This window comes from Sinocyclocheilus anshuiensis, unplaced genomic scaffold (assembly GCF_001515605.1).
Source record: "Sinocyclocheilus anshuiensis isolate Anshui unplaced genomic scaffold, SAMN03320099.WGS_v1.1 scaffold1976, whole genome shotgun sequence".
Classification (NCBI taxonomy): domain Eukaryota; kingdom Metazoa; phylum Chordata; class Actinopteri; order Cypriniformes; family Cyprinidae; genus Sinocyclocheilus; species Sinocyclocheilus anshuiensis.
In genome coordinates, this window is record NW_015555870.1 from 176306 (window position 1) to 189325 (window position 13020).

The 13020-nt window shown below is 40.1% G+C and overlaps 1 long non-coding RNA gene across 1 annotated transcript; it reads right to left on the reverse strand.

Annotated features, from left to right (window-relative positions):
• Positions 1-1834: 1834 nt before the first annotated feature.
• On the reverse strand, positions 1835-12797 carry LOC107675656 (uncharacterized). Its single transcript, XR_001632618.1, has 3 exons — positions 12391-12797; positions 4973-4983; positions 1835-1845 (listed from the first exon to the last, which is right to left on the reverse strand). It is a non-coding gene; the product is annotated as an uncharacterized LOC107675656 (long non-coding RNA).
• Between the last annotated feature and the right edge of the window lie 223 nt (positions 12798-13020).

Consider the following 13020-nt stretch of genomic DNA (forward strand, 5'->3'; position numbering starts at 1 on the left):
TTAGTATCAATATGTTAGTCTTAAGGTTATCTATAAGGCAGTGTGCTCCAAAACAGTGACAAAATTCACATTTAGAAGATATAAGCATTCAAAGCTTGCAGTTCGTCACTTCCGCCAAAACGGCTCAACAATTTGTTTGATGTCACTTTATACGTCAACCAGGGCCATCAACGGAGCTCTGTTTTTTTTTTATTTTTAATTTTTTTATTATTGTGTACATTTAAATACTGTGCAAATAAACTAAAAAAAAAACAACAACAAAAAAAAAACACAGAGCTCCATTGTCGGCCCTGGTTTATGACCTATAAAGCAAGAGAGGGGGTAATGCGAAATGAAATATACTGTACATTTATTAATATTCAATGCTTATTCCATGCATTTTGGAGTACATACATTAAATATTAAATGTACATTAACTGTTATTAATGCAGATACCACATACCTTGCAAATATGGATACATTAACATCATTACATTAAAAATTGGTGATTTGTACATGCATTTCTGCGTTATTAGATCTAAGGTAGGATTTTTCCCACATAAATGATCCTGACATTACTTGTGGCGATATGTGATGAAGGATCACATGCTTCAGGGTGTTATCACCACTTCATACTGAATGTCACTGCAGAGCTTTCAAATAGTGCTTTGTGTATCGTGCCCTGAAGCAGGAACGACATGCAGAAATGATAATGGCTCGACTGTGGCAAGAAACATCAAAGGAAGAGTCCATAGGGAAAGAACACTCACAGAGACGGCTGCTGCAGCTGCCAATGAAAGGGGGATGTTTACTCTTTTTATTACATTGACATAACTCACATGATGTCTTCTCAGGAGAGCGTTACTCTGAAGCCCAGATACAGAATGAAGCAGCATTTCTGGGAAATGTAATCACCTTCTTATTAAGCAGTCGATCTTGCTTTATTTCTAGAAAAAGCTGAAAAGTATTTAGGAGAAGACATTAATTGATTGTGATAGTCGTAATCATGCTCAGCAGGGACCTGAAAAAGAAAGACATATTGACTGCAATACACAATTTCATTAGAGCCTTAAATGAGATTCTGCTCTATTAAAAGAAACAGCTGCAATTTCATCACGTTTAGCAGACCGTTGACTTCTCAAAAGTTGAGTTTGAAGGGAAAATCCAATAGAAGAGTTTCTGAACATCGAATGGTTGTAAATTGGTTTAAAATAAAAATCCTGACTGCACCAGCAATGATGCAATCGCTTCAGTTACTTATGTAACCTCGGTTCTCTGAGAAAAGGGAACAAGCGTTGCATTAATCGTGCTATGGGGAAACTCCTGTTTACTCTGATACTGAAGCCTGATTTGATCATGTTCGTGTAGCATGATCCAATGGCACTTCAACCTGTCCAGGGATCTCATTTATAAAACTCTCCATAGATTTCATCCTAAAAGTGTACATATGCACAAAATCTAGATTTTACGCCAGAACCTGCACCAAAATCCCTTTATAAATCCCAGTCAGGGGAAGACTGTGCTTACATGCATCTCCACCCCATTTCCCCTTCGAAATCACCATACATGGAGCTTACAACGCCTAGTTTTACTATGCATAACCTCAACTGCATATCATTTCCATGCATATTCCCATCCAGATGACACCATGTTTAACACTGTCAAAGGTACAAGACATTAAGGAAATATGAGATACGGACTATAAATGCCATTTATTCCATACACAATTTTTATTGCTGAAAATCATTCAGTATCCTTGTTGTTTTAGAATAAATATATCAAAATATCCATAAAAACAAAACAAATAAAGTTTGAAATAGTTGTCAGATACATATTTTAGAATAGAGTTGATCTCATTCTTTTCCACTGGCCAAATAGTATTTAAATTGTTTTAAACAATTCAAATCAAATTAAATGTATGCATTTTTGCTGATAAGGTGAACATCTTTTAGCTATTTTTAGTGGAAACAGATAGGCCTATATTTATTGCAGTGTAAATAGAATTGTCTGACTCGGCATGCCACCGACAAATTATTTTAAAAAGGAAACGTGCAAATTACCATTTTCCTGAAGTTGTATCCTTCAAACACAGTGGTATTTTTCATAATGTTATGGAGATGCCTTCACACAACATCAACACCTCTGTGCAACTGTGATTGTACAGTAAGCTATTATGATTGGACCTATTCAAACCGGACAATGGACAGTTCGACCACTGAATCCAGCAGTGTCTGCCATAATATCGAGGTAAGTGTGCATCGTTGATCATTGTTCTCGATAAAATATTTTCTCATAACTTGAGATCTGCAGTTTAGTTTAAAGATGAATTATTGTGCACCTATTGCACTCCTCGCTGTCATTAAAACACAGCATGCCACAGGAAAAGTGAACAAGCGCATCCACTATAAATATGTCTAAATTCATATTAACTTCTGCATAACGACTTATGTAATTTCAGTGCTTATCTCCATTAATGAGAGTGGAATATTTAATGTAAATATGTATATCGAAATGAAAACATATGAGTTTAAGAGTATGAGTTTAAAATCGTTGTTTACTTCATTACTTTTCTCACTCCAGGAAAAAGAGTGTGTACTCATGGTCTAGAATGTCCATACAGTGCGTATATATTTACGAGAAGTTAATTTTTTATAAATCACGATATGTGCATGGAAAATTTCTATGCCCATTTTGTGTGTACGCAACGTTTATAAATGAGACCCCAGGTTATAAAATTTGGTGAAGGTAGATGGCGATGACCAGCCAGCGGCCGCAGGTCACCCGCTCGCAGCTCTTGTAGAAAAGTTAGCACGTAGGACACATCAGGAGGATGGGTTCTCATTCCGTGTTGCACATCAGTCAGAAAAGACTGACCATTTAAGGGCATAGAGACGTCTTGTAGACGGAGCTCTAGCGGTATTAGCTACACTTGCGGGGAGCTGCTAAGACTCCTGTGAGGGGCCAGACATTAAGGCTACACAGCTCTGCCCGGGGAAGCTGGATCATACCCCTTATTTGCGAGAGGATGTCCTTCCTTAATGGAATCAGTCAGGGGGCTGCCAATAGCAGCTGAACCAACACAGGGAACCACGTTTGATTCCTCCAGAGTGGGGCCACCAGGAGGACCGAACATCTGAATTCCCTGACCTGTTTAATGACCTGAGGATGCAGGGCAACTGGGGGGAAGGCATACAGGCCAGCGCTGGGCCAATCGTGGGTCAGGGCATCTCGCTGCTTCAAAAAATAAATTGGGCAGTGAAAGTTGTCTTCTGAGGCAAAGAGGTCCACCTCTGCCCTGCCAAAGCCAGACCAAATCATTTGAACTGTTTGGGGATGTAGTCTCCATTCTCCTGGTGCTACATTGCCCTTGGACAGCATGTCTGCTCCCTGGTTCAGTCTGCCTGGCATGTGAACTACTCTCAGTGAGAGGAGTTTGCCCTTTGCCCATAAAAGGAAGCGTTAAGCCAACTTGTAGAGGGAGCTTTACCTGAGACCGATTAGGCAATTTATAAAGGCTACCACCGTCATGTTGTCCGAACGGACCAGGGCGTGGTGTCCTCCTCGGGTATTAAGACTTGTCTGCCTTATTAGATTACCGTTGCCCCAAAGTATACAGATATCATATACAATTCACAAAATATGACTTAGTCGTTATAAAATTTGTAAAAAAAAAAAAAAAAAGATCGGTGGTAGTAAGCCACCATTGTTGTTGACATCGCAGTGAATTCTGGGTAGTGACGTCAAATGGTCAAATGGTTGCACCGATCTCTGCTTTGTTATTTTGATCCTGCTATATTACAAAAATGTCATCTGTTCAGCCTGTTGCTTATGGGGAAAAATCAATGGTACGGCATTTGGTTTGAGCCTATATGCTTATATCCATCGCCACCTGTAAGCTCTTTCATTAGCTGTGGTCTACTAAAAGCCTCAAAGGCATCAGGGCTAAAGTGGCGAGAACAAAGATGTGGGTCTTTAGGGAGTTTTGTTCGTCCACAGGCATCTTCCCATTTTTTTCTCCTATTCTTTTCGCTACGAAAGCTGTGAAGACTTGTTTTTTCGACACTCCTTTTGCCACATGCCAGGGGTCAAATTCACGGTGTTTTTCTGGGTTACTGACCCTCATTTCTTTGACAATTTGTGGGTGCCTGTCGGTGGAAATGGTAGAGACCTTCACTCCATTTGTTTCTATGGATTTAAGAGCTTCCTTCAAATCTCTGATCTCCATGGCATTAGAGCTTGAAACTTGGGTGCAGCTTATCACTTTGAAGTCTGCAACTTTTTGACTCTCCACATCTATAAATGTGTAGGTGCAGTATTTGGCACAATGACCGGGAGAGTCACACCGGCCATCTCCAAAGAGTACAACTTCTTTTTCTCTTGACTTAATACTGCTCAACACTGCATTCTGTTCTTTGGCCCATGTCTTCTCAATAACTGGGAACACGTACTTCTTCCTAAGTGTTGTGTATGTGTCTTCGCTTATTGTTTTGAGGTTCATGTTGTTGCAGAACCGTTCAAATTTAGCAAAATTAATGCCACTGAAAAACACAGACGCTGCCAATAGCAGGTTTCCATCACCCTTGATACCGCTGACAGTAGGCTGAGACTGCCATCTGTAACTACAGCCATTAGCACATGTGAGCTCCAGAGTCAGCTGTGATCCTTCATTTTCCATCTCCCTCATATCCTCCATGGCAATCAAAGAGCCACACTTTATACAATGCTGTAGTATTTTTTTTTTAACTGTTGGCTATCATTTTATGGCTGTCATTTGAAGTTTGAGATTCCTGGGTGCTTTGAGAAGGCTCAGATGAACTTACATTATATTCCGAATCAGACTGTATATCTTGTGGCTGACTTCCCTCACTAAATTCATTATCTGAAAGAGGCAGATCCTGGGACTGACCATCCTGATTTACTAGTTCACCTCCCTCAACCGCTTCAGTAGGCACTGCAGCATAAATATGGTGTTTACCAAGTCACACACATCCACTGACCACTGTACTGCTGCGTCAGACTTGTCAACATCTGTCTGCGTTGTTGCATCAATCATAACTGAAGAACACTGTACACTTACTGACTGCAGTGAATCTGACAAACCGTTTGGTTCCTCCATGAATAAGCTTGAACTTTATCCTTCAGTGGCTGCGGCATCATGTTTACATCCTACCAGTATAGCATCTAGCATTTATTGTCTCTGTCGTTTCTCAGCGCGGATTTCACTTGATATCCGGGGGTGTTTAGACTCCTTGTGGGGAAAAATCAATGGTACGGCATTTTGTTTAAGCCTATACGCTTATATCCATCGCCACCTGTAAGCTCTTTCATTAGCTGTGGTCTACTAAAAGCCTCAAAGGCATCAGGGCTAAAGTGGCGAGAACAAAGACTCGGGTCTTTAGGGAGTTTTGTTCTTCCACAGGCATCTTCCCATTTTTTTCTCCTCTTCTTTTCGCTAGGAAAGCTGTAAGACTTGCATCGCTTCTCTTGTTGTCCTTCGACTGAAAATTACACCCAAAAGCCGCACAATGTGGCATCGTATCAGTAACTGTTATTTTGTATTCCAAGTTGTGTTGTGGTAATAGCAACAGGTAGCACAGTAGCTCACCGAGTGCAACCATTTGACGTCATCGAAATAATGGCGCCCCCCATAGTCCAAAATATGTATAAAGCGATGTGGGTTTTTTAAATAACGTAAATGTTTCATGTAGTTTTCTACTACATATTTCATTAAGAGACATCATTTACATTATTTTAAGCCATACATGTCTTAATGTTCCCTTTAAGGCTGGCAGTAAGGTTTTTATGGCAAGCAAAACCGCCATTATCTCAAGGCAGTTGATGTGTAAGCATTGCTCCAGCTTTGATCAGGAGTCTAACGCCGGTCTGCCCTCATATAGAACTTCCCAACCCAAGTTGGAGACATCAGTCGTGACCACCTTCCTTTTGGAGATCAGTCCCAATGGGACACCTGATTGAAACAGGTGAGAAGTTTTCCAAGGGGCCACAGCTCTCATGCAGCAGTGTGTTACGCTGAGATGAAAATGTCCCATACGCAAAGTGTGGGACGGGACATGGGCTTTGAGTCAATACTAGAGGGGCCACATGTGAAGCAGGTCCAGAGGAATCAAAAAGGAAGTGACTGACATGAGGCTGAGCATCCTCTGGAAAGCCCTGAGGGGACGTGAAGTCCCCAGCTTGAATGACACCACTAGCTGCTGAACTATCAGGGAGCGTACTGGCATAATCCATGCCCGCAGCTGGGCAGAATCGATAACTGTCCCCAGAAAGACTACTCATTGGCTGGTAGACAAAGCTCTTGGCTAAATAGATTTTCAACCCAAGCCGCTCCAGGTGGCTGAGCAGCAGCGACCTATGAGCGATGATTTCCCATTCTGATCTAGCTAAAACCAGCCAATCGTCAATGTAATTCAAGATGTGGCTTCCCATCTGTCTCAGAGAGGAGAAAGCCGCGTCTACGCACTTTCATAAAAGTGCGTGGGGCCAGAGTCCAAATGGCAGGACTGTATATTGATAGGCCACTCCCTCAAATGCAAATCTCAAGAACGGTCTGTGATGGGGGCTATCAGGATGTGAAAGTAAGTGTCTTTCAGATCCACCGATATAAACCAGTCCCCGGAGCATACTTGCGCAAGGATCTGTTCCAAAGTCAGCAATTTGAACGGCCGCCTCATGAGCGAGCAATTCAGATGCCTGAGATCGAGAATGGGCCTGAGCCCGCCATCTTTTACGAGGAAGTAGCAAGCAGTGTTTGCACTTCATACCGGAGAACGTGAGCATCATTGTCCCATACCGAAGTTTGAATATTACCTCTGAAGTGAGGTGGCCTGCGAGCGAACTGAAGCGAGTAACCTCGTTCTATGATCTTTAGTACCCAACTTGACACATCCAGGATAGCTTTCCAAGCCTGAAGCCGGATGGCAAGTGGTGTGAGTTTTTCGAGTGGCAGTTCTGCCAACTGACATTCGTGGTAATGAGGAGAGGAGAAATGTTCTTTTGAGTATGTGGGTTCACTATCACAGCGGTAGTTTGTTTGGGCATGTGCTGAATGGGAAGAATGTGCCCAAGGGATGGGGCTTCTGAGGATGAGGCTTCTGAGGCACAAGGTCCAACATCACTCTGGGGAGGGGACCTTGACACCTAGGAAACGGGTAGCATTTCTCTGTCCTGGGGGGCTGCTGAAGCCCAGGCTCAGACTAAGGCTTGGGCTAAGGTGGCGCTGGCTTGGCAGGCTGCAGAGAGGATGGAGCCGTCTGGCGACTTGAAACAGCTGCCACACTGGAGCGCTTTGGCAGGAAGTGACACATTGCCTGCGATGACTTCTGTGCCACGGTAAACCCTCAAACCCATCCACGGCAGGGCAAAACAGTTCTTTGGGAGAGACTGACGAGTGTAGGAAGGCGACCTTGTCAGCTTCCCTGATCTCGGTTAGATTCAGCCAAAGGTGGTGCTGGCCATGGCCTTGCCGATTACCTGCGCAGTGGCCTCAGTAGCACATAGAGCCAAGTCAGTTGCTGTGTGCAGCTCTTTGAAGGCATCAGAACTCTGAACAGACTCGTCCATGATGCGGAGAAGCTTTGCCTGGAACACTTCTGATCAAATCATTGTGAATGTGATCAAATCAGGCTTCAGTATCAGAGTTTCCCCACAGAGTGATTAACACAATGGGAGAGACCGTTCTAAAGGGAACCTTTTTTTTTTTTTCCAGAGTGACTGTCAAATTCCTCTGGCTCCACTTTACACTGCCTCTTTTATCATGAAAGTGTCTTTCTTCTTATTATCATGTCATCTCCAAAGTGGAAAATGATTATTTAATTCATTTCATGGCTTTATTATTGTACCAGCAGGAGTCTGCAAACCCCATAGTGAAATAACCAAGAACGACCTTTCTGTAGAACGTAAAGCCATAGTGTTTTTTCAAGTAATGGGCAGAGGTAATGATACACTATCATATCATAATGATGTGAATATGTTCTAGCAAAATCATATTCATGCACTGAAGATATGATTGGTCAAGCTCTGACCCCATTAAGATTTAAACCAAGGATGTCTATTAAAAAACAAACAAACATTGAATTGTTTTTGAATATAACAAAAGTGTTTGATTTAAAAGGATTGACTAATGTTTTTTACACTCTCCTTTCATGGTTTACAGTGATTTACATCAGCTGATGCTTCATGGACAAGAAGAACATTCATCTGAAATGAATGATGGTATAAGCTGATCTCAAAGGATGGTAGCACTTTAGTTTAGAGACCAATTCTCACTATTAACTTGTTGCTTATTAGCACGCATATTACTAGCATATTGGCTGCTTATTAGTACATAAAAGTGCTATATCACAACCGTGCGATATGGCTGTATATCAGCACCCTGTGATTACCTGCTACCGCATCACAGCCATACCGATATACCGGCATATCGCACTGCTACTCGTGTGATATTGCTCAAATATATTTCACTTCAGTCACTTCAGTGATATCTATCAGGTAGAAGTCTTTTTGGAATTTTATGCATGGCATTTAAAGGGACAGTTTACTTAAAAATGAAAATTCTGTCATTATTTACTCACCCTCATGTTGTTCCAAACCCATATCCGTTTCTTGGTAACACTTTAGAATAGGGAACACATATTCACTATTAACTAAGAGTTTTCCCTGAACAAACTCCTAATTTGGTGCTTATTAATAGTAAGGTAGCTGTTAAGTTTAGGCATGGGGTTGGATTAAGGGATCTAAAATATGGTCTTGCAGAATAAGGCATTAATATGTGCTTTATAAGTACTAATAAACAGCCAATATGCTAGTGATATGCATGCTAATAAGCAACTAATTAATAGCGAGAACTGGTCCCTAAAATAAAATGTTACCAGTTTCTTTCTTCTGTTGAACACAAAAGGAGATATTTTTAATAATGATGGATGTCATTATAGATGTCAATGGCTACCGTCAGCTGTTTGGTTATACACAATCTTTGTTCAACAGTGAGATTTTTTATTTTTTATTTTTTGGGTGAACTGCCCTTTTAAAAAATTAAAATACAACTTAATTTCTTAAAGTACTGTAGCTTTAATATCTAAGGCAAGGGATTTAAATACAGGATATTAATGTCTAAACAAAAATATCCAATTTCATAATTTACAAAATGTCAGTGTGGTCACTCAGTCCTAAAAATAAGATTTGAAAAAAACTGTTTTGCAGTGAACTAGAGCCAAAGCCATAGTGAGATAATGCATGCCAAAATGCAGTCTCTCCCAGCCAAACGGGCATTTTCTCAATTTAAAATATGATGCATTAAAACTTTTGTTATTAATAGGAAAACATGATTATTTTTACTTTTTTAATATAATTGTCACGAATTCGGTCCATGGACTTCCGTTTATTCACCACCAGAGGTCACCCTTTCCATTACATTGACTCTCGCACAACACAAACTGTTGCATAGCACCCCGGACTACATATCCCATCATTCTTTGCACGATTTGCACACTGCACTGATTGCACTCATTGCACACAGCTGTTTCTAATCACCTCACTCACTATATAACACCCACTCTAACCACCTTTCTCTGCTGAGTATTGTTTAGCCCGTACCCCATTCCGAGTCTCTGAGTTTTCCTTGTTTTTGCCTTGCCTTGCCTGTTTTCGCGGTTTCTGATCTTTGCCTGTTTTTCTGGATTTTTCCCTCTCGTCTCGCCCCTGTGATTCTGTCTGCCGATCGGTGACCTACGCTAGCCCTGGGACTATTCTTGTGTTTTGCTCGCCATATACCTGTTTGCCATTGTTTGACCCTGCCTGTTTACCACTTCTCTTTAATAAAGCCTGCAGATGGATCCACACGTCTCACGTCTCGTCAGCCCCGTTACAATAATATGTTTTTTTAAATATATCCATTTTGTATATTGATGCATAAAAAGGTTACCTTTGGAGCCATGTAACAATGAAAAATGGACACGAGAATTAGCTTCATTCTTATATTTTAATTATACATGCAACCAAATACACGAAAATAAGATATTACACAGCATAACACAGATGCACAGAGTATTTATCACAGTGTGAGGAGCAATAATGCTGTTCACTCAAATCAAAATGACTTACCAGCTGTTTTACCCAATACAAAAAAAAATAAAAAAATAAAAAGTTTTAATACTAATATTTATGTGGTGAGTGACACTTTGGGTGTCTGGATTTTTATTTTTAATTTTTTTTATTATTCAAATTATAGTAATGTTATTTGTCTAATAATTGTCTATGTATGTGGAACCACTCGAGCAAATAGTTTTTTGTGGAATGGGATTCAAGCTGTTTTCAGTGAAACAGTGAGGGGTTTAGATAGATTGTCATTGATTCTTCGTGGAGAGCCAGCAGACCTGAGCAGTTAAAATGTACCACAGCGAAACCGAGAGGACAGATCAGACAAACTGCAGGTCATTTTGACAGCACAAGACACAGTCAAGGCACATTCTATGATTACCATCATGAGCCCGTTTAAGAAGGGATGGCATTACACTTGAGGGACTAGACAGTGATTTGAACTGAAACAATATGAACCACTTTGAACCAAAGTGAAGAGGAAAAAAATCAAGCTGACGAACAGCCAAACTGAGCATATTTACACAGTCCAAGCAATACCAGAGACTAAATACTTTTACTTTTTTCTAAATTCTGACTTCATCAGAAGTGACAAGAATCAACTAGAATACTACAGGAAACCAACTGTAAGCTCTATATAAAATATTTCATAGAATGCACATAGCATGAACAGCCTCGCATATGAAATCTAATATACAGTTTGTAGGCTGTTGGATAAGAGTTTCTAGAGGAAGACAGGGCTAGCTAGCACAAGGGTTATATCTTATTAACTTATTGTTCTGAGTCAGAAGCCTATAATAGACTGTTTTCTTAAAACCTCTATAAAATCCAGTTCAAAACATTCATACAGTAAATGTAGAGGTTTATTATCATAATTTTCTTCTCCAAACTAGTGAAACTGTCACATTTTTTTAAGATGAGTTATGGCTTCATACGGTTTGGAATTGTTTGACATTTTTGCAGTTTCATTAATTGCTTCATGTTTCTTAATATACTACAAAAGCTACAAAAGCTGTCACTGGCACAGTAACCTTTTAAAATGTACACCTTTGTACCTTATTTATGCCTAAAGGGAGCATGTTTGTACCGCTCCAGTGACAGCTTTTGCACCTTTTTTTTCTGAGAGCATAGGAATTTAATAATAAAAATACCCCCCAGAGAAATATTCACTGCGGCACTGAGTGTGACAACTAGCCCCGGTCTCCTGAATACATCAATATAATTGCATTTGGTCAACCAGGTTAAAAAAACAGGTGCATGTAGTCTAGATGAACATGGTTTGTTGGAATTACACATTGATTAATCAGTGGAATCCTGTGTGTAATTTAGTCCAAGTTTTATTTCTGGTTATTTGTTAGTCTGTAACTTGAAAGGTCACTGAGTGACGGATTGAATGCAGCAGCAACAACAACCAACAAAACATTTGCTTTTACCTCCATCTGTACAGATTTACTTATTCAGTGGCTGTAGACAGTAAGCAGCATAATGACAAGGAACACTGATTCACACCCTGAAACTTCACTGCAAATAGACATCTATGAAAAAGATTTTTTTTTAAAGCCAAAGAAATGAATGTCATTACATTTGAAGGGTCAGTGGTAAATACATCGAATGAGAATAACTGCAGACCCCCAACTTCAAGTACATATTCGTGCTTACTATAATAATATATCAATTGTCAGCATATCCACAAATGCTTTTAATTGTGATGACAAGTCAGCAATACTAATGATGTTTTGTTTTGCTTTTTATTTTGGTGGTTGCACAGTATAATAAGGTAGAACATCTTTGTTATGCTTTTTTGTATCAATATATAAGTCTATTTTTTTATTTTGTTTTTGCAGCTACATAAATACACACACATTATTATATGTGGAACATTTCGATTCCATCTATTACAAAACTCCTGATGCCTTCAAAGACTGTAGAAAAATTGGTAGTGACATGATAGGCCTTGAAATCTTAAGTAGATGTTTTACGAACAGCATAACAGTAAACCCATTTTTGTCACAGTCAGTCTGTCTCCATTTTCTTATATACAGTGGGTATAGAAAAGAATCACCCCCTTTAAAATAATCATATTTTGTTGCTTTGCAGCCTGAAATGAAGACGGAGACTCAGTGCAACTTATAACATCCAAGTGAAAGATATAAAGTGAGTAGCTACACCGGATTTAGTTTACAAGTCATTTTTAGGAGGGGGTGATCCTTTTTCCAACTCAGTGATTCTATTTTTTTTTTATTTTTCTGACATGTTGGTGTTTTATCTTTCACTTGGATGTTATAAGCAGTGGTGGACAGTAGTACTTCATGTTCTGTCTTGTAATGTGTGTATATATTGTGCCATGTTTTTAAAAACTGAAGACTGCTGGCATTGAATTTCTTCTTATGACTCAATATTTCATACTTTCTCACTTTCAGTGGCAACCACAGAGTACAGCAATGTAAATTGCATGCTATATTACAGTGTCATCTTACCTATACAACATTACAACAGGCTCGGTTTTGCATGGTTAATCTGACAAATGATTGCACTTGTTTTTCCCACGGCTTTGATCGATGGCTCCTGCGTGTCTCTGGAGATTGTGATATTAAATCACATTGTCTGTTGAGGATTATATTGTTCCATAGTTCTAAGGCCTCCTTAATTCTCCAACAATATCTACATATATTATCAACAATTGTCTCATTAGGCATTCTGTTTTGCATCGTGTCAATGCACAATGGGGAAGTCGTGGCCTAATGGTTAGAGAGTCGGACTTGTAACCCAAAGGTTGTGGGTTCGAGTCTCGTACCGGCAGGGATTGTAGGTGGGGGGAGTGAATGTACAGCGCTCTCTCCCACCTTCAATACCACAACTGAGGTGCCCTTGAGCAAGGCACCGAACCCCCAACTGCTCCCCGGGCGCCGCAGCAAAAAATGGCTGCCC